The sequence below is a fragment of the Uloborus diversus genome, unplaced genomic scaffold (genome assembly GCF_026930045.1).
Source record: "Uloborus diversus isolate 005 unplaced genomic scaffold, Udiv.v.3.1 scaffold_13, whole genome shotgun sequence".
NCBI lineage: Eukaryota > Metazoa > Arthropoda > Arachnida > Araneae > Uloboridae > Uloborus > Uloborus diversus.
Window position 1 is genome coordinate 1,097,464 of NW_026557987.1, and position 23,222 is coordinate 1,120,685.

Below are 23,222 nucleotides of genomic sequence, written 5' to 3' on the forward strand. Positions count from 1 at the left end.
ATACAACTACGGAGAAATAAGAAATGGAACTTCTGTTAAGTCACGGAAAATAATTGAACGGAAACGTAGTATTTACGTCAACTTTGCTGCCGGTACTTTTTCCGTTATTTTTTCTTCTTCTTCTTCTTCTTCCTATTTTGAGGTATATGCTTCACTCTAACACAGTGGCTTCACCTCTATTACTCCAAAATTTTTCCTGTTTCTACTTGAAACAAAAGGAAGGACAATGTTCAATATTCAGAAAATGAGACAAAACAATAAAGAACGAGAGGCTGAGAGCAGAGGGCAAGAAAGAGGCAAAAAGGAACAAAGCTGAACCCCAACTAGGGGAAAGCCTCGGAAGGAGAACACCAAAAGGAAAAGGAAATTAAGAATCAATAGCCTTGAGCAAATCAATGAGAAGGGACATTAAGCGGCCGAGAAAACTAGAGAAAAGGACAAGGGGACACATCCCATATAGGCACGAATTCTGTCTCTTTCCTTGTTATATTTATTGCAGACTAGAATGGCATGGTCTACTGTATCAGGAGTATTGCATGTTAAGCACAGAGGGGAGTTACTATGTTTGATTCGGTGCTGGTTGAATTGAGTGAGAGTGGTACGGGTCTGAGCTCTTGATAGCAGGACATCTTCATATCGATTTTTTGTTAAATTGTATTTGCTGTTTCCTTGACCATTTAAGTGGCTGTATCCGGTATAGTATTTAGATCTGTTCCAGGAAGTTGTAGCTTTATCTCTGTACTTTTGCTTCAGGTTATTTATTATGTCTTCAGGGGCAATCAGGGCTGCGGATTCGGAAAGAAAATGACCGACTCCGACCCCGTCTCCGACTCCTGGATTTTGAAACGCCAGACTCCGACTCCAACTCCAACTCCGACTCCGATTTTTTTTAATTTTTTTAATTGTATTTTTTCAACTCCCTCTCTCCATTCAAGGGAAGGGGGAAAACCTCTTAACACAGATTGAAATATTAATTCCTTTTTATGAAAATTTCGCATTTTGTGTTTTATTGTAAACCCAAGACGCCATACAACGTTAGAAATTCAATTTAAAAATCAAACTTTCCAATAGTTACGGGTTAAAAAGTGAGATGACTTAAAAATCCCTTTTAAAAATTTTAAAAAGGATTATCTGTAATTTCCCCCCCTTTAATGTTTAACAAATAGATATTGATCAAATCGTGTGCTTTCAATTTTTGAAAGCTGTAACTTGAGAGAAAAAAAAAACCTTTTTTTCTAAATCCAAGTTCTTGAGAGGGGGTGGTTTGCCCCGGGTGACACCCATCTGGTAGATGACACCCAAAGTTAATTTCAGAGTTTATAAAAAAATATAAATACTTTAATTCTGAAAATTTTCACGAATATATTTTAAATTATAATTCATCAAAAAAATTTCAACGAAAATAGGGCACATATACGTCAGGAGCTAATTTTACATAAAACGCGGCGGTATAAAAATTTGTACGAATAACTTTTACTATACCTATATTTCTTCTTCGCTAAATTTTTAATTTAAATTTTATTGGCTGCTTTAGAATTAACCTAAATATGAAGATTTTAAGATTAACTGCAATTCTTGATTGTTGTAATCAAGAAATCATTTACTTATTTTGTTCCATACTTTTTAGTGAGAACCAAGCTTACAGAAATAGTCTTAATAAAGAAACAAACATTAGATTATTTCATCGGATCTTTTGGATTCGTGCTTTCGCGCCAGAACCTCTTTGAATTTGCCGATCACCCTTAAACGTTTCAACCTTAGCTACGGGCCTCGACTTATTAATTTGTTACGTTACTTTTACTATTTTATAACTGAAATCGAACAAAACACTATATTTCTGTTTTTATTTGAAAGTGATTACTTGAAAATGTTAGGCAACAAAACTGTTTGCTGATAGTTGCTATTAGTTAAGTTAAAAAGCAAGCAAACTAGTGGACGGCTACAGAAAGTTCGATAAGCACTCAAGCTAGATGATTGCCATAATGGCAGTTATTTTTTCATTAGTATCTTTTTATACATGTAATCGAACCAATTGGTAGTGAGTTTTTAAAAGATGCAAGGAGAGTCAGTGAAAAGGAAAGAAAAAAGAAGCTCAGAGTCGGAGTCTGCATGTTTTCTAACAACTCCGACTCCTTTACCCAAAAATCAGTACGACTCCGACTCTTCGACTCCGATTCCACAGCCCTGGTTAAAACAGAACACCCTGTATAAATAAACTACCATTATTTAAAAAAAATATTGAAAAGTATACTTTTCCCTTTTAAATTCAAAATCTAAGTCAGCACATATGTTTATAAAACATAAAGAACTAACTGATTAAAATAATAGACTAGCTAATTGTCATCATAAAAAATAACTTTTTAAAATTATACTTATCCTATTAAAATAGAAAACGTAAGACAGCACATGTGTTAAGAAATTTAAAAAAATACATATGATTATATCTCATACCCGCTCTGCCCGAAGGCACGTTTTTATTTCAATAACTATAATCTTCAATTTAAAAAAATAACAAACGAAATGACCATCGTAGTTTGTAGGTGGATGCTGCCAGAATAACGTAATATTATTGATATTTAAAATAAAAAAAAAACTGTTCTTCGACTGATCCCAAGTTACATACCTTCGGTTTTGTTTTAGATACAGGGTGCGTATTTTAAGTAATGAGAATAAGTCTGTTGTGTCTTGAACCTGGCAACAAGTATTTATTAATATTTTACCAAGCTGTGTTAAGTTTGTGGTTGCCATGGTTTTCATTTGAGTTCCATTCTTATTCGCAAAATTATCAGATTATGTATTTGCCAACTTATTGTCGTGTTCAGCAATAACTACTCGTATAAGGATATGATTCACACATGACAAACATTTATTTTACAATTCTACAACATGAACACTACAGATACATAATCTCACAATTTTACGAACAAGAATGGAACTCAAACGGGAGCAAAAAACGGAAACGACCACAAAAAATAATTTATTGGACATATTGCTACATAACTTTAGTAGTCTTTAAAATATGCTCCTTGAGCATCAACACACTTCTGCAGGCTACGTTTCCACGCTTTATGCGCTCCCTGGAAGTCATCGACCAAAACATCCTTCTGAGCATGCGTGCAAGCCCTTTTGACATCATCCAGGGTCCCGTGGTGGCGCCCTTTAAGGCTTTGAGGGCAGTCTTCACTTTGGCGAAGACGAAAAAGTCTGCTGGGGCAAGGTCAGGGCTGTAGAGACACTGTGGAACTGTTACGATGCCCTTTTTTGTCAAGTTCTTGGCAACCACGCAGTATTGCCAGATTGGGGGAAATTTCCCCATTTTGGGGAAATCTGGTGCTCTCTGTGGAAATTTTGGGGAAATGGGTTTTGAGGGGAATTCTTTGGGGAAAAATTTTTTCCTTGGGAAAAACCTGGGGAATTTTTTTTTCGTATTTAAATTCGCGTCTTGGGTAGTTGCATTGTTTGTATCAAACAGCGTTGGTTTAACTTTGCTCAATTTTATGGAATTCGCATTTCGCATTATGTGGAATATTATGCTACGGAATTCGCATTAATAGTTCTGCGTGAGTAACTAGTTAATACGTGAAAGAGGCAAAAAAGAGTGTGATGAAGAATGTTCTTAGATAAATATATACTAAAATCATAGTTTAAATGTACATACAGAAGCAGAGTAAGTAAATGCGAGTAGAAAGAAAATATTTGGTTATTTCTTATCTTTCGGTCAGGCGCTTGTATTTATGACTAGTGGCACCCGCACGGCTTTGCCCGTAGTAGAAAATTAAAAGGTATTTTGTTCCCCTGTATATTTACAAATAATGCATGATGAATTTCTCGCCAATTGATTTGCCCACGTCACGGTTCCGCATTATAATAACTTGGTAATTTAGTAGTCCATCTTATGAAAATTTTGCTCGGGAAAATGTTTGTAAAATTGGAATCGAAAAATCGCTTAAAGGTGCACACCCCCGTGCTACAAATGAATTCTTTGCCAAATTTCATGAAAATCGGTCGAACGGTCTAGGTGCTATGCACGTCACAGAGATCCTGACATAGAGAGAGAGAGATCCGGACAGAGAGACTTTCAGCTTTATTATTAGTAAAAATAAAAAAGATAAAGATGAAGAAGACAAAAAAAAAGCAAAAATGGGAGGAAAAAAAAGTTGGGAAATTTTAAATGAAAATTCGGCTATTTGGGGGGGAAAAAAATTTTCAAGAGACAAATATATCAGGAAGTCGACTCATTTTATGAAAATATTAGTGGGAAAATAATTTTTGAATTTGGGGAATTTTGATAGAAAACTTCGCTTTTTGGGGAAAAGTTGGAAGGGATTCGGGGAAATCTGTATTTGACCATCTGGCAACACTGCAACCACGAAGCACGAGTTTGGCACAAATCCTCCTTATCCCAAGATCCTCAATGATGATTTTGTGCACAACCATTTCATCCATTCCTAGCTGTTCTGCAATCATGCAAACACTTAAATGTTGGTCCGTGTTCAGCAAATGTCACACACTTTGCTCGTTTTCCGCCGTTGATAAGCGACCTGCACGGAGTTCCTCCTCCACGCTCTCCCGACCTCTAAAAACTTGAGTTTGAGATAGGTATTCCCTTCTGTACACTTGCTGGATCATTTCCAGCGTTGAAGCAGCCAATTTTCCAAGGCGAATTCAAGATTTGATTGCGGTAATGCTGTTGAATGCTTAGTTGCATTTTCAACTTGCACACACTTTTTTGAAGACGTTTACGCCACGCCTGATCCTGTCTCAACCAAAGCCAGCAGGCGACTGCCGAGCCGAGCGTTATCAAGGTCGAAGCTCCCGCTACCGACTCCAATAGAAATCCTAAATACGGAGAGATTCGACAACTTCGGAATGGCGGTCATCTTATGTCCAAAGATGCTCACTCCCCGTAGACCGTAATGCATCTTCTGCCCCTAATATCACTGTACATTGTATCGAAAAAAAATAGGAAGGTAGATACGATATTAAATGAAACGCAGTGTGCAGATCACAAATAACTGTTTGTTTTCTATCTTTATGAACAAATTTTTGAGAAAAAATTTCTTTGTACGCGGTATGACGATGCGGAACAATTGCCGCCGAATTGCCAGACTTGACGATCACTCAGTTTAATGAAAATATGAGAAGAAAAGAAAATCAATCTGTTCTTTAAAGATATCATGTCCTATATTCCGTAGGAAAACTAAAAATTCACACAGCGCAGCATTTCGAGTTGACAACACTAGGACTAAACATGGCGGAGATCGGCGCCGTTGTCCTATCTCTCCGTATATAGGATCTCTAGACTCCAACCGATCAGAGTGCCCTCTGGCGTATAGCCGTGTCAGGACAAAAATATTCTCATTACGTAAAAGACACACCCTGTATGTATCATGTTTCATATTTTAAGCCTGGTTACGCCATGTCGCTACAATGCTGCTTCGCTGTGACTGATTAAAACTCGGGAGTGTTCAGGTAACCATGACATACGCATGCATCGCAACTTGCACAGCATACGGCGGCATACGAATGAATACCCGCTTTGGGGCACCCTCTCCTATTAAATCAGAATTTAAATAAAAAAAAAGTATGAAAAAAATAATTTAAGGAGTTTACTTTTTTTGAGCAATCACGATTGCTTATTGTTCTCACTTGACTGTGTTTGATGTTAGCTGATTTTATTTCCCACCGCCACCCTCCGCACCATCACGGTCGACCGGCTCCTCACGATGCTGCTCCTATAGCGAAAGCCGTCTCCAAGTTGCATCCATGTCCTTCCTACACACGCGCGCATACATACACAACTACACACACGCATACATACAGACACCTACACATATACACGAACACATACACACACATATACACGAACACATACACACACATATACACGAACACATACACACACATACACGAACACATACACACACATACACACAACTACCCACACATTCATGCCTGCACACAGACACAAACACATATGCCTACACACGCACATACCCCCCCACACACACAACTACCCACACACTTATGCCAGCACACAGACACAAACACACATGCCTACATACACATACCCCCTCCCCACAAACACACAAGCCTACATACACACACTCGTGATTGCGAAAAACATAATTTGAATTCAAGATGTCAAAATTCAAATTATTATTATTATTTAAGGAGTAGTTTCTTGTTCAAAGATGCATTTTTTAAAACGTATTTCAGAAAAAATTTGTACAACTCTAATATTTATTTTTGCTTTCATTCAATACATTGAATGCACAAATATACTAAATTTACAGTAAAATATGCATTTACTGCTTCTTAGACTTGAGCCGTCTCGAAATCAAATTTAAATACGAGGGGGGGGGGGGCGTTGAAATATGTTATATTTTGGAAATGAATAAAAAAAAAAGAGTGATATTGACTGAAAATAAAAGTACTTTCCCAAAAACGAAACACGTACTGCCAATTTCCTAATTAAAAAAAAAGACTTCAAAAAATAATTGCTAAAATTAGAACTATAATAAGCCTACTGAAAGCAGTAGAAGCCAAAGTAACTCCCAACTATCAAACTAATTGAAATATTTACAGATTACAAAACGACAGAATACAAACGTGAAACACAACAAACAATTTTTTAGCGAAGCTTGTGTTTGATTTTGGTATAGAAACATAAGGTTACTCATACGAGATTGAAACGGATAAAATTTAATTAAAGCATTAGGGATCGTTTTGAAAAAAATGTACAAATTATTTTAATCTTCAAAATTGATCAAAATTTTGTAGACCATTTCAAAACTTTCAGGTGATTTGACGCTGATTAACATAGAAAACTGACTAATTTTAAGAATTTTTCTTCTAAAAAATATGAAAATTATAATTTTAACGAATATTGGTAGTAAAACCTGTAAAGTTGACCACCCTTGTAATTTGACCACCTGTCTATGTTGACCGCTTTTGTCAGGAACGGAATTAGCCCTATCTCATATAATGAAGGAAAACCTCTGTAACTTGACCACCTCTCTATCTTGACCACCTGTCTAACTTGACCACTAATGTACGCCAAATTTGGTTTGGGGTATTGTAAAAAACCCTTTGTAAGTTGACCACTTGGTTTATTTTTTTGAACTTTCTTCAGCAAATTATTTTATTATTTATTTATTTATTTATTTGACAGACTAGCATTTTACTAACTAAATAGCAGCATAAAGCTTATACTGCTCTTTATTCTCCACACTTGTTTTTCATTTGTTGTTCTATTGGAGATAGCTTTTTGTACTCTGTTCAATGAAAATAGGAGTTAGTAGAAAAGTTCAAAGTCTTTTCTTTCAGTTGCAATATGTTGTGGCAACACAGGAATTGTGCTACAAAGAGCAGGAATGGATCTATACATTTTGGGACCCCTGCTTCAAAATATGTAGGTCCCATTCCTAGTGGCCAGCAGTGTCTGTTTGTAAAGTGAATAAGTCTTAGTGCTAGTTTTTTTTTTTCTATTTTTTCTTCCATTTCTAGGACCGTTAGCCCCTTTAAGGACGCGGGCCCCTCGCACTGCGGATACGCAGATCTGGGCCTGCTAATGAGTAAAGTTACATATTTCTGGTGCAAGGGATTAAGAGCTAGGACATTTTAATTTCGCCTTTATGAACTGGGAGAGTCAAGCTTGTTGCTCTTTGCGCTATAAGTTTTACATAAAAAGGCTTCAAAAAGAAAGTTAGTTGAACTTGAGATTAATAAAAAGTATGAAATATTAAAATTAATTGAAAATGGAGAAAGCCAGAGAAAATTAGCTGGCACATATGGAATTTCCAAAATTACAGTGTCTAATATAGTTAAAAACAAGGAAAAAATAACAAAATTATTTGAATAGTATTTTTAATTATTGTTTCACTTTCAATGATTTTAAACATTGAAAGTGAATTGAACAGAAAGAGTAAAGGTGAATTACTCAAAAAATGAATACATGGTGCAAGAAATGACAAAAAAAAAATCATTACCGCCCATTATAAGTTGACCACCTGTCTAAGTTGACCACCAAAGTACTGCACCGTGAGTGGTCAACTTACACAGGTTTCACTGTACTACTGTTCAGCTATGAACGTGCTATTTCATCTATTGTATAAAATAGGTATGTTTATTTATGCTAAGTACAATTAATTAAACAAAAACGATAGCAAAAAAAAACGATTCAAATGAAAAAAAATATTTTTCTTGAGCAATCTCGATTGCTTATTGTTTTCATTTGACTGTTTTTGGCGTTTTTTGATTTTTCCCACCGCCACCCTTCGCACCTCACCGTCGACGGGCTCCTCACGATGCTGCACCTATAGCGAAAGCCGTCTCCAGGTTGCATCCATGTCCGACACACACGCGCATACATACACAACTAGTCACACACATGCACACCAACACATACTCACACTTACACCTACACACACGTACACCTACGCACGCATACACAAACACAAACACATACAAAAACACATACACACACACAAACACATAGACACACGCATACATACAGACACCCACACATACACACACAAAAACATACACACAGATACACACAACTACCCACACATTCATGCCTGCGCACGCACAAACACACATGCCTAGACGCACATACACATAACCCCTACACACAAACACATACCCCCGCACACAAACACACACGCCTACATACACACACTCGTGATTGCGAAAAACATAATTCGAATTCAGGATGTCTAAATTGAAATTAATGTTTATTTTTGAGCAATCACGATTGCTTATTGTTCTCATTTGCCTGTTTTTGGCGTCTTTTGATTTTTCCCACCGCCACCCTCCGCACCATCACCGTCGACGGACTCCTCACGATGCTGCTCCTCTAGCGAAAGCCGTCTCCAGGTTGCATCCATGTCCTACACACACGCGCATACATACACAACTACACACACGCACTACATACACACAACTACATTCACACACATTCACACATATACACACATACACAAACACATACACACATACAAACTCATACACACACAACTACCCACACATTCATGCCTGCACACAGACATAAACACATATGCCTACACACATAAACGTACCCCCCCCCACACACACATTCATACACACAACTACCCACACACTTATGTCAGCACACAGACACAAACACACATGCCTACATACACATAACCCATATACACAAACACATACCCCCACACACAAACACACACGCCTACATACATACACTCGTGATTGCGAAAAACGTAATTTGAATTCAAGATGTCAAAATTCAAATAAATATCTTTTTTTTTTAATCCAAAAAGTGAACTTTGCCAACTACAGATGCTACGTGTGTATTAAAAAAGCACTTTAAGAAATTGAAACAAAAATAAAGTTCAGAGATTCCGTTCTTAACTTTCTGATATTCAACACTCATAAAAAGCATGAATTTCGTTAAAAACTTTTCAGTTTAATGATTTCAATAAAAATACTAATGAACTTAATTTCTTTGCCTATTCGCAAGGCAAAGTAAGCATTATAAATGCAAAAATATCTTATACCCATGGCGGATGCAAAAAAAATTGCTTTAATCAAAATGAATGCATCAAAAGTCTAAAAACGGCAAATGAAAGAATTTATTAAAGCAAAAAAACTTTAGAATTCACTTTAACAAATCTGCAAGATGTTATTTTATTAATAATTATCGACATAATCGTCAAAATTTTGAAAAAGAAAACGAATGTGGCGAAGAAAATATCTAACGAAAAAATCGGATTACCGATATTAACAGACAAAAAAATAGTGGAATTCCGGTAAAATTTGGTATAACGTAATCACATGTATCGGATTGACGGCAGAAGACAATCTTTAAGGGCATGTAGAATCAAAAAATAAGGAGTTTGTAAGGAGATAATAGCAAAATTCAGGAGTTTTAAAGGCCCTTATTTTCTTTTCATAGAAATCAGGAGTTTGTAAGGAGCGTACGAACCCTGTTACAAATCCAATTCTCAATACCCTAAAATAAATGAATGTGCTTTGTGCACTTTTGCAGTTAAGGGGACACTAGACGTTCAAAAGGAAGAAATTTTTGTCAAATTTTTGGGCATTTTTAAAAATTTTATTTTTTGAATTTATTTGATTATGAGGACAATTTTGTGAGTTTCGTTTTATTTATTATAGTATAGAGAATGACTTAAAATAAGTTTCTGTGTTGTAAAATCAAAATAATTACGCAAGGGACTTTTCAAAGTTTTGTTAATTATCGCTAAGGTTATTTACATTTTTTTAAATAATTGGTCTTCTAACTAAAAATTTTTAATGAAATTTTATAATTAAGCTTGTACCAGTGTTTAAAGTATGTGGTTAAAATTTCATGCAAATCCATCAATCTTATACATATAAAATCTGAGTATCTATCTATCTATCTATCTATCTATCTATGTCCAAGCTTCTTCTCCCGAACGACAGTGAACTGACCATCGAACCAGGTATCGATGGATTCGTAATCCTCCCGTCTTCATGTTTGGCTATTTAACATAATTCTCCGATAATAATTAGCGGAGATATCAATTAAAAACTTTTAATTATGACTCTTAGATTTCAAAATCAAATCACTATTTTTCGAAGGCTTTCCTCCATTCAAATTATTATTCAGTGCTTCATCTCAACTTTCCGGATGAACGCTTTTATTAAAATTTACAGCGTGAAGAAAATCATTGAGATGAAAGATCTGTTGCCATTTCTTTTTCTCGAATATGAACAGGTAAAATTATTGTTTTTGTTTTAAGGCTTTTCCTGTAATCAGGGTGTTTAAGTTGTTTACTTTTCGATTATTTTGCTGTAATCTGCAGCAAAATTTTGCTGTTTTTTTTTTTTTTTTTTTTTTTTTTTGTTCAAGCCTGATTGTTAAATACGCGTCACATGACATAACTTTCATTTTCGAGGAGGACCGTGCACGTCGTAAAGTAAATGAGTGATTTACAAGTTATTTGAGTTCTTTGAGGGTTTGTACCTGGAAAACGGATTGATGTAATTCTTGTACGACCATGTGGATAGAATCCATCCAAATATTTATCTGAGTGGTATGTTGCATTAATAAACACCCGGGCAACGCCGGGTAGTAGACTATTTTATGTAAAAAGCGGATTGTTATTGTGCATAAATATTTCCGATATAGTCTATCAGATGTAATTCAGTTTAACGTGAGTAAAGATTATAGTTGATAATGCATATATTTTCCCCTTTTGTGCTGACTGAAAATGTACTCATAACTTGTATCATTGATAACGATTATTAACGTTGATGAGGTGTTTTGGCAAAAATATGTTTTACTGGTGTTTTGCAAACCTTGCTTTACGCGCATTTATTTATTCCTTAACGCGTTAGAAACTAGTGTCAGTGTACTACAAAAGCATCAACTGGACTGCTCTTACATTTTTTAGGTAGCCCGTGCAACGTCGGGCACGCAGCTAGTCTTATACATATAAAATCTGAGTATCTATCTATCTATCTATGTCCAAGCTTCTTCTCCCGAACGACAGTGAACTGACCATCGAACCAGGTATCGATGGATTCGTAATCCTCCCGTCTTCATGTTTAGCTATTTAACATAATCCTCCGATAATAATTAGCGGAGATATCAATTAAAAACTATTAATTATGACTCTTAGATTTCAAAATAAAATCCATATTTTTCGAAGGCTTTCCTCCATTCAAATTATTATTCAGTGCTTCAACTCAACTTTCCGGATGAACGCTTTTATTAAAATTTACGCATATTGACCGTTCCCAAACGGTAATTCTGCAATCCACGCTATGGCTTGATTTCATCCATGCTCAATAGATGGCGCCACTACTTTTTCATGATTTTTTTTGCTTTATTTTCAAAAATGTCTTGTGTCTTTTGAAGTTTTAACCATGGATAGCTTATCATCCGGCTTTACTTATTCAAATATTAATATTACAAACGATCAAAACGAAAATTTAACTTACAGAGTAAAAGAAATCACTGATGAAAATGCTATAAATGTAAGTTTTAAAATTTTTTTTCTTAATTTAATTGCGGATATTCCCGAAAAAAAAAGATATTCTTAAAGGGACAGAACAGCCGATTTAAATTATTGGAATTGAAAAAAAATGTGAAAGTTCATGTGCCTAAAGGTTTAACGTTGTAATTAATAATTTAATCAACGGTCTAATTGATACAACTATATCAATTAGATAACATTATATGCAGTATTCGGGGGGGGGGGATACACGTATATAGTGTGAAATGTAAGTCAGAACAGCTCTTTTACAAAAGTACTCCAATAGGCTTTCTAGTTTTTTTATTTATTATTATTATTATTATTTTTTTTTTTTTTTTGAAAAACACAAAGACACACACACACACACACACACACACATATATATATATATATATATATATATATATATATATATATATATATATATATATGCCAATGATTTTTTTTTTGGTGGTGGTGGGGGGGTGATCGCTTCCTTTTGGGGGGGGGGACACATTCACCCTTAGTTTTATTTACCCATGTTTTGTAGCATTTTTTAAAATTAATTTTCTGTTTAGTTTGTTCTTTAAGTTTTGTTGTTTTTTCCACCAGTACTTACATGTTCTTAACTTAATTGCTATGTTGGACCTTTTTTGGTTAAAGATTTTTTAGATTGTATTTGTGTTTTAATAAAAATTGAGTTAACTTCTCTTTTGATTGGCTTATACAGATTTAACTTAAATATGCTTGTTAGTTTTATACACGGAACAGGTTACAGCAACACAGTGAAGATACAAAAAGTACTTGGCGTGTTGCAACAACATATCCGAAATCAGGGAGATTTAATAAATACAAAATCAACTATCGCTGTGTGCATGACAGACAGAATAGTTTCTGGGGATGGTCCTTCAAAGCATACAGGATGCACTGCTAAATTGACAATCACAATACAAAGGCAAGTTACTTTCAATTAAATGTATATATAACAGGGTTTGAAATAAGGTTCAATTTCTAGAAGGGGAATGTCCCCCGTTACTTCAGATTCCAGGGGGGATTTTTTGAATTTCGGGGAGAATTTTTATAAGTTCTGAAAATTTGTTTGCAATTTTTTTTTATAATTCATTTTTATTTCATTTTTCTATTTATTCATTTTTAAATTATAATTTTTTTGGTGTAATATCAGTCCCATTTTCAAATAATTATTCCTTAATTTTGCAATTTTACTTTATTATTTAATTTTTAATAAAATATTTTACAACTAAGTAACATCACATACACTCAATTATTTTTTTTAATAGAACATTTTCTGGTTCTAATTATCCGAATGGGGTTCAGTCCCGATTGTTTAGAAAAATATTTCTACTGAACAAAGACTTTTTTTCTGGCGATCAAAATGTTCAAGTAAAAAATTGCCTATAATTTTCCAAAACGGACTGTCGTTTCCAGCAGTTTTCGGATCGCAATTCGACCGGCGGATCGGAATTAGTTGATATTGGCGGATCGGAATTGGTTGATGTAACCAGTTCTGTGTATAAAATTAACAAGCATATTTAAGTTAAATCTGTATAAGCCATTCAAAAGAGAAATTAATTCAATTTTTATTGAAACACAAATACAATCTAAAAAATCTTTAACCAAAAAAGGCCCAACATAGCAATTAAGTTAAGAACATGTAAGTACTGGTGGAAAAAACAACAAAACTTAAAGAACAAACTAAACAGAAAATTAATTTTAAAAAATGCTACAAAACATGGGTAAATAAAACTAAGGGTGAATGTGTCCCCTCCCCCCAAAAGGAAGCGATCACACCCTCCCCCCACCAAAAAAAAAAAAAAAAAAATCATTGGTATATATATATATGTGTGTCTTTGTGTTTTTCAAAAAAATAAATAAATAAAAAACTAGAAAGCCTATTGGAGTACTTTTGTAAAAGAGCTGTTCTGACTTACATTTCACACTATATATATGTACTCCCCCCCCCCCGAATACTGCATATAATGTTATCTAATTGATATAGTTGTATCAATTAGACCGTTGATTAAATTATTAATTACAACGTTAAACCTTTAGGCACATGAATTTTCACATTTTTTCTTAAATTCCAATAATTTAAATCGGCTGTTCTGTCCCTTTGATAACATTTTTTTTTTCGGGATTATCCGCAATTAAATTAAGCAAAAAAAAATTTAAAACTTACATTTGCAGTATTTTCATCAGTGATTTCTTTTACTCTGTAAGTTAAATTTTCGTTTTGATCGTTTGTAACATTAATATTTGAATAAGTAGAGCCGGATGGTAGGCTATCCATGGTTAAAACTTCAAAAGACACAAGACATTTTTAAAAAGAAAGCAAAAAAATTCATAAAAAAGTAGTGGCGCCATCTATCGAGCATAGAAGAAACCAAGCCATAGCGTGGATTACAGAATTACCGCTTGGGATCGGTCGATATGCAAAATTCACAGCGTGAAGAAAATCATTGAGATGAAAGATCTGTTGCCATTTCTTTTTCTCGAATATGAACAGGTAAAATTCTTGTTTTTGTTTTGAGGCTTTTCCTGTAATCAGGGGATTTAAAATGTTTACTTTTTGGGGATTTTCCGCAATCTGCTGCAAAATTTCACTGATTTTTTTTCTTTTCTTTTTGTCCAATCCTGAGGGTTGAACAGGAGTCACTTGACGTAACTTTTATTTTCGAGGTAGACCGTGCAAAGCCGGGCGACGCAGCTAGTAATTAATAAAGTTTGTTTTCAAGGTCCAGTGTCCCCTTAAACAACTAGTATGTTGTGACCATCACGAACCTTTCTTCTATATTTTTCCTTTTTCTGATCCCTCCCCATGCTTGACGAGGAAGCAATATTCCTAACAAAAACAAAATGACACATGCAAAAACTTGACGACCATCCCAATGTCTGAATTATTGCAAAAGCAAAGCAAGGAGCGAAAATTGAAAGTTACTTTAAAAGCCTTACTTGAATTAATTACAAATATTTTATTTGTTAACAAACACAAGATGGCAACAGTTAAAAATTTTAAATCATTGAGATAATATTTCCGATCATTTCCAAACAATTAAAATCACGAGAAATACGCAGACGACAATCTAATACGATTTATCTTTCTTATTGTTGCATTAATAAAACTATTTTTATTCAAAAAAAAAAAAAATCAACACCTCTTGGAGCGATTGGAGTCAAAATTGAACCAAAGCCTGTTTACGTATGGATTCACATATATACCAAATTTCAACCAGAACGTAGCATTACTTCTTGAGATAGGGCACTCACAATGGAAAAAAAGAACGGGCGATTGCGCTACCCCTTTTTTAGCTGTTGACACCAAAATAAAATCAGCTCTTATACCCACTAAGGGCTACTTGTCAAAAAATTTTTGTTTGATTCCGTTCGTTATTTCTTGAGATACAGCAGTCACAATTCACGACAAAAAACGTTCTATAACTCAACCCCCGTTTGAGCTATTGACACCAAAATTGAATCAGCACCTGCTCCAGTTAGGGGCAACATATGGACCAAATTTTGTTTGATTCCGCCAGTTACTTCCTGAGGACTAGCAATCACGCATGACTCAAAAAACGTCCCATTGCTCCACCCCCCTTGGAGGAATTCGCGCCAAAAACCAATGGGCACAAGTTCACATAGGGTCACATATGTGTACCAAATTTCGTTCAATTTCATGCGATAGTTTTTGCTGTAGAGCGACCACAAAAAACTGGTCACACACAGACGTGAGATACACACACACACAGACAGACATTTTCCAAAAATAGTCGAAATGGACTCAGCACACCTCAAAACGTTCGAATCCGTCGAAATTCGAAAATTTGCACGAATCCAATACTTTCTTCTATATATTAGATATAGAAGAAAGTAAAAATAGATAGCTCGCTTTTCTAAAAAATGCCATACCTGTACCACTTTTGCTATCGTGTGCCAGCTAGGCTGGCAATTTAATTTGGTCTGGCACAGTAATTTGGTGCGAAGTCCGACTTCTGCTGTACTGGAGGCCGACGCATCCGCCATTTTGGAGCAAGCGTACAACAGGGAAAGCTACCTTTATAGGCAATCATTCGCCAAACAGGGAACGAGAGAGTGGGAGAGCGAAGGTGAAGATTGGCGAAATTTTGGAAACAGTTGGCGTCGTTTCTAGGCTGCCAGTCACTTCTCGGGCTATTATTTATCCATTTCTTTTTTCTTTCTGCATCTGCTGGAAATCTGAAGAGCTGAAATCCTTTTTTCGAGCTGTTTACACAATTAACAGCCGAACAACTGACCATTTGACTCAATTTAACACATGCCAAAGAAATGTAAACATCGGCAGCAATACTATCGCTACGAAGAACTGGATCAAGTTTGATCCAAAATGGCGGATGCGTCGGCTGCTCCACTATAGGGGCCTTACTACACACATGCCACAAGGACCCGTTTATGGGGTAGGCAACCAGCCACAACACAACAACACATTCACACCAAGAAAGGACAGGAAAGAGAAAGTACATCCGTGCCCGAGCCGGGATTCGAACCCGGACCTTCCTGTCGCCGTCAGACTTCTCTGACCACTAGACAAGGGAGGCGGTGTAAAGTTGAAGAGCTGAAAAGCTTGGAGTGCAAAATTAAACATTTCCGGTGAATTGCTAATGTGTGCTTCAGATGTTCTTCCATATCAAGTGTCGCAAACTTGGAGTGGCTACAAAAAGCGTTCATAGCCACATACATGTTCTAAAAATGATCAATTTGGTTTTCACCCATTCAAGCGCACAAATATACGTCCAAATTCCAAAAATAAAACAAATAACTGTTTCTCACGACTTTTTTCTGCATCTTAAGTGTAGAAGAAGAAAGCCTAAAAAGAAAAAGGAATTTGAGTTTCACCAGCAAAATCGAGTTAGTGCCCTGTGTTTCCCCTAACATATAAATTTTGTCTGCGTAATATTAATTTGAATATTTAAAAAAAAAAGAAAGGATGAGGTTTTATAATATTTTGAAACTTTAGTTTTCATTTATTTCTTATAGTTTTGTAGCTTAAATATTTCTTACATTTTTCAAAATTATTGAAACTTGATCAAAATTTCGTATATTATAAAACAAAGGTCACAAACTTGTTAGATATTGCCTACACGTGTTTCGGGACTACAAAGGACCCCCTTTTCAATGCAAAAGTGAGCGTATGGATGAGACAGACATCCGACAAAACCTCGGAATACTGCTTTTGTCGGATATCTTTTCATCTATACGCTCACTTGTTTTGCATTGAAAAGAGAATTATTTGTAACCCCGAAGCACAAGTATGCAGTTTATTGCAAATTTGTTCTTTTTTATGCCGTTTTAATTTGTTTTATTAATTTTTTTATGTTTCATGCACAAAAGAATTGATCAATTCCAATTAAAATTATTTCGTTGTAGCATCATGTTTCATGTATTTATATTATAATTAAAACGCTTTATCTTTTTAAAAAAATATATCCAATAACGGGCTCGTATAATTTACAAACAGTTTTCAATTAGCAGATAAACAAAATTAATAAATGATAGGTTTGAAATTCGAAGTTTTAACTTTAACAGAAACGATAGGAAAATTTTTCTGGCAAATAATTGTATCACTTGTTGGATTGTTTGATTATATTGTTGGATGCATCGAAGAATGTTTCATGTGTTGCAACATTGTTTCGAAGCAAAGTTACTTTCCCATGAGCAACAATAAAGAATGTATTGTTGTTCCCAGTGCTCTTTGTTACAAACTCATTTTGAGAAAAAATCGAAGCTTTTTATCACAGCGTTTTGATCTCAGTGAGGATTTTATGTTCAATTTCTTGATTTTTGAGAATTCTTTATATTAAGGTAAGTTAACATACTCGTTTGGTAATGTTTGAGAGAGATTCTCATTCAAAGTATTGAAAATAAAAAGCAAAGTATGGTGCAACAGCATAAGTGTGGGCAAATCAATGGTAAAAGTTCAAGTCAAAGTTATTACACCTGCTTGAAAATAAGGCGTACCTTGTTTGGTTTATTTTTTATTTTAAAGTATTCTAAACTGAAATTGACCTCTGCTGTAATTGTCTTGTTAGTAAAACTTAAGGTTACAGTTTTTAAGTTGATAATTTAAGGATTATATAACCTGTAATCGGAAGATTTCTCAATTAATGTAGCAAAATTAAACTGAAATAGTGTGAATTAATGAAATTTTACTTGTTTACAAAAGTTTAGTTCACTTAAGATGCACCAAAATTGAACTGAACATGAACCGGTTCAAAGTGAAAAACCAATGAAATGATGTAGTTTGGTGACGTTTTTTTTAACCATTCAAATTGAAATTTTACAATCGAAGATGTGAAGAAATTACCTTCGTTAATTTAGCAGACATTCCTTAAATCCTTCCACGAGCACTACTCGTTACAAGTATTTTGTTAAGTTTTTCTATAACTATCCTATACAAGTAAAGTAAGAAAAAACAACGTCAAAAAGGCATTGTTTTCTCTTACTTATTTACTGTTCAGTACAAAGTTATTTATTTATCTTATCTATATATATATAAATGGAGTTTGGTAAATTTGTTCACTAAGATCTCAGAAACTACCCGGCAGATTTGGCTGAAACTTTCACCGTTTGTTCTTTTTGGTACTAGGGAGGTTTGTAGACCAGTTCGAAAAAAATCCGATTGATAGTTCCTTTTTTATTCCAATTTTAGTCTCAATTATCGCATAAAAGACCCAATATGGGTATGAAAAAATACGTGTACATATCAAAATTATGTATCCATCGAAAGCGCTAATTTTTCTGCTGAAGATGGCATCTGTTAGAAAATTCTAAGTTGTATAAAAAACGAGTTATGAGCTTTTTTGTTCCATGTTCGAAGGCTTTCATCAACCAAATTCATTACTTAGTGTATCATCTCAACTCCCAGTTGATAGCTTGAATTGTTGTATTGTTGAATATTTTTGCGTTTCGCCTGACTGTTCGAGGCTTTTCTCAAGTTAAATCTTAAAGAAGAGTTTTTCCACAAGATTGGCAAATGGATTTGGCTGATTATTTTCCATTTAAATTCAAACAATCGCCAAATTTTACTACTTAGATTGGAAACATTTCGGATGAAACTGTTTAGCGACATTTTATGGTGACCAAAAGTCTCTCAGCATCTGGTGACAATATTTCTTTAACGAAAATTAGTAACATATACCATTTTACAAAGTAATGAGGGGGAGCATTATCCAACGTATATCAAAACGATTCCTGCAAATTCGGTAAGATTTAAAATCACACAAAGAACCCACAAAAATTGAAATTTCCCAAAGTAACTAAAGCAAGTATAAAGGGATTATGGATACATTTTTTTTAAACAGTTCTTACTTCAATAGACATACAGAGAAGGTACGACTCCAAGATTAAAAAAAAATAAGTATTAACTGATAAATCTTCTGAAACATGTGAAATTTAATTTCATATTTCGGAAATTGGGTTGTTTCCTACAGTCAAAAGTAGTACTTTTTGGCACTGAAATTGATAGAATAAGCAAAAGAAAGATAATAACATGGACCCAGAAAATTCTTTCATTTTCCCAACAGTTATTTTTTAATTAATTTTTTAAAATGTCTGATCTTTCAAACACGGCGTGGTCTTGATGACGTCACAAATGATGCTCTTTGGCGCATCTTTCTACCGCGTTTCCACGTTAAGATAATCAATAAGCGAATTAAAATTGCGCTCTACGCTTGCTATCAACCATATCGTTGCCAATACACGTGAGTAAAGATGCGAATTAAATATTTTGCTCTGTGAATGGCAACACTGAATGGCATTTCATCATTTGTGATATCATCGGCAGGAGCGTAAACCATGAAAGCGCACCGACTTAAGTATTTTTTTTTAAATATTAAACTTAAACAATTTTTAAAAAAAATGGTCAGAGCCTATGTTTTTGAGCATGCTCTTTCAGAAAAAAATACTTTTATAATTTTGGAAACGACCCCATTCTTCAATTTTGTATATGCTTAAATCTCGTGCTTTCGTTTCAAAATGAATACTATTTTTCTCTTTATACCCTTTGCTATTTTACTTTTATGGGTAAGGAAGAAGCTGGATTTGTAATCATGTCCAAAAGGTGTGTTTTAAATTCTTTCACTTAAAGCAGAAAACAAGTGCAAGTAACGATTGTTTCTCATAATTATTACTGACCCAGGCAACGCCGGGTATTTTTGCTAGTCCTATATAAGATTCTAAGATCGAAATCCATTATAAATCTTCTCAAATATACAAAGTATATACATTAATCCCCATCTCTGACCAACGCAATTTAAAATGCAAACCTAATTTAACGACTGATAGCCAATTCAAAGTTAGACACCGAAATCAGAATTTCTTCGAAGGCGTCAACTTTTCTCGGATTTTATTTCAGTTGTATTTGTTACGCGCGCTGAAATCGTATTCATCTATTGTACTAGTACAAACGATGTTTCTTTAGTGAATGAGAATGTTTATTGAGAAAATTAACTTAGTGTGTCAGAGTAACATCCTTAAGTCTGTTTTCTAACAGTTCAGGAGAGTTCAACATTTCAAAAACTCTGATTTTTGCAAAGAAGTAATCTGATAAGAGAACGAGAGCAAATTTTTTATTAAAAAATTCACTTTTTATACTAAGCAATTAATTTTGAAATTTACGATGCACAAGGTGTTACATCTTCTTTTTATTTTACGAATGATGAAGCTGAAAGTCTGTCTGTCTGTTAAGATCTCTGTCCGGATCTCTCTCTGTCAGGATCTCTGTGACGTGCAGAGCGCCTAGATCGTTCGGAAGATTTTCCTGAAATTTGGCAAAGTTAGTTTGTAGCATGGGGATGTGCACCTCGAAGCGATTTTTCGAAAATTCGATGCGGTTCTTTTTCTATTCCAATTTTAAGAACAAAATTATAAGATGAATGATCATAATCGTGGTTTAAATTATCATAACTTGGAACCGTAAATGGGTACAAGCCAACTGGCGAGAAAATTCACCATACATTATTTGTGAATATACAGGCGAACCAAAAGACCTTTTAATTTTCTATTACGGGCAAAGCCGTGCGGGTACCACTAGTATTGAATAAGACAAGAAGAGAACGCAACTGCGAACGTTTTAATGAGGATCAGATGGGGTAAAATGAATCACGGGGATAAATGCAAACAAACTATTACCAACTATTTTTCCTTTTCCGCAATTGTTGTAATTTGAAAACTAAGTTGTTTGAAGGTTTATTTTTTTTTTTTTTTTTTCATTTATTTTTACATTTCCAGCCTTTTTGGCTCACATTTCTAAGTTCAGTTTAAATGTTAAAAACCCTTTTCACAGCTTTCACGCGGATCATTCTTTTAAGCACTTCACGCTCTTTCCTGTCTTTTTCTCTATTCAACTTTGAATATTTTTCTACTTGTATTTCATTTTTACAGACACTTCCTGCTTTGGGGACGAAAAAAATGCTCACGCTTTATATTCTTGCATTACCAAATCGAAATAAATAAATAAATAATAATGAACGAATGAATATTTTTTTATTTTAGTAAACTAAAAAATGAACTTTAAGCTAAACTTAAAATTTCTATATTATGTGATCTGCACACACACACACACAAGAAAAAAAAACCTCTATCGACATGGATTGAAAGGCAGAGCGTTAGGGAAAAAAAACTGGTAATTTAGACAAGAAGTTGTATTACTACTACTCATTACATCAGATAACAAAAAGAAGGGGAAAAAAAGTTTCCAAAAAGCTGAATTTGTTGAATGCTAAGATGTTTTTTTTTTTTAAATTTTTTATTGCTATTATTTTTTCAGATGTCTTGTTTAAGAAAGTTGAAAAATAAAATCTTCAAAAAGAAAGCATCTCATGAGGATCAAACTGCTGACAGCGATGACAACCCACAAAAAGTAAGTAAAGCTGACTTTTATACTTTACAGACTGAGAACTTCGAATGACACCACGGCAGAGTATTTCAAAAAAAAAAAAAAAAAACTCTCTTTCAGAACGAACCAAAAATTTTGTTAAAGCGAAATGGATTTTCATTTCAAATGCCCCAAATATAAATGGTGGCAGAGTTTAGGTTCGTCACTGGCCATGATCGTCGCCCAAAACACCGTTTTCGTACACTTTCAAGTTATTTTGGCACTCCTTGAAATCTGGAACGGATCACAGACGCTGACCATCTCGTCATTTGCTCGGATCTATCCAAGTCCTCTCTTGTGGTCTGCTTCCTTTTGGATTCAAAGACTATTTATTGCAACAGCTGCTTTTCTTAATCTGTGTTTATTTACTTGTTTCGTTTTGTAGTTGGTTCTCTGAGTAGTGGAACAACAGATTCTTGCCATTCGAAATAAAAGTATTTAAAAAAAATGAACTTTTCCTGGGTGGGTTAGCGTAAATGTACCTGTGATTCCATATAAAATCAACAGATGTTTGAATTTTTCTTGCCACGTCTTTTTTTTTTATTTTAATGAAATTTGGTAGGTATTATGTACCAATTTACTCTACTCAAAGACTTTTTTTATATTTATTTTATTCCTGTTATATAGCTAGTTTTTTGCTCAGTAAGTGAATAAACTTTGGTATTTTTTATCATTTTTTGGAGCTACAGTAAAGTTATTTAAATTAGTAGAAATATCAAACATGTTTTATTGTAAAGATAAAGGAATTAAATTTTTTTATGCATAAAAAACAATTTAAGTAAAATTTAATTAGAAATTGCCTGCGGTCAAATCGCAGTTAAAAAAGTGGCAGTTTTGTGATTTTTACGTGCAAAAACGTTGGCGAAGAACTTATCGTAGGAGCTTATTTTTTTGAGCAATCACGATTGCTTATTGCTTTCATTTGACTGTTTTGATGTGCTATCATTTTATTTTCCCGCCAGCACCCTCTGCAGCACCACTGTCGGCCGGCTCCTCACGATGCTGCTCCTATAGCGAAAACCGCATCCAGGTTGAATCCATATCCTACACACACACGCGCATACATACACAACTACACACACACGCATACCTACACACACACACATACACAAACACACACGCATACATAGACACCTACACATACACACACACGAACACACACACAACTACCCACAAATATATGCGTGCACACAGACACAAACACATATGCCTACACACATACACATAACCCGCCCCCACGCACAGAAGCACTCATACACACAACTACCAACACTCATGCCTGCACACAGACACAAACACACATGCCTACA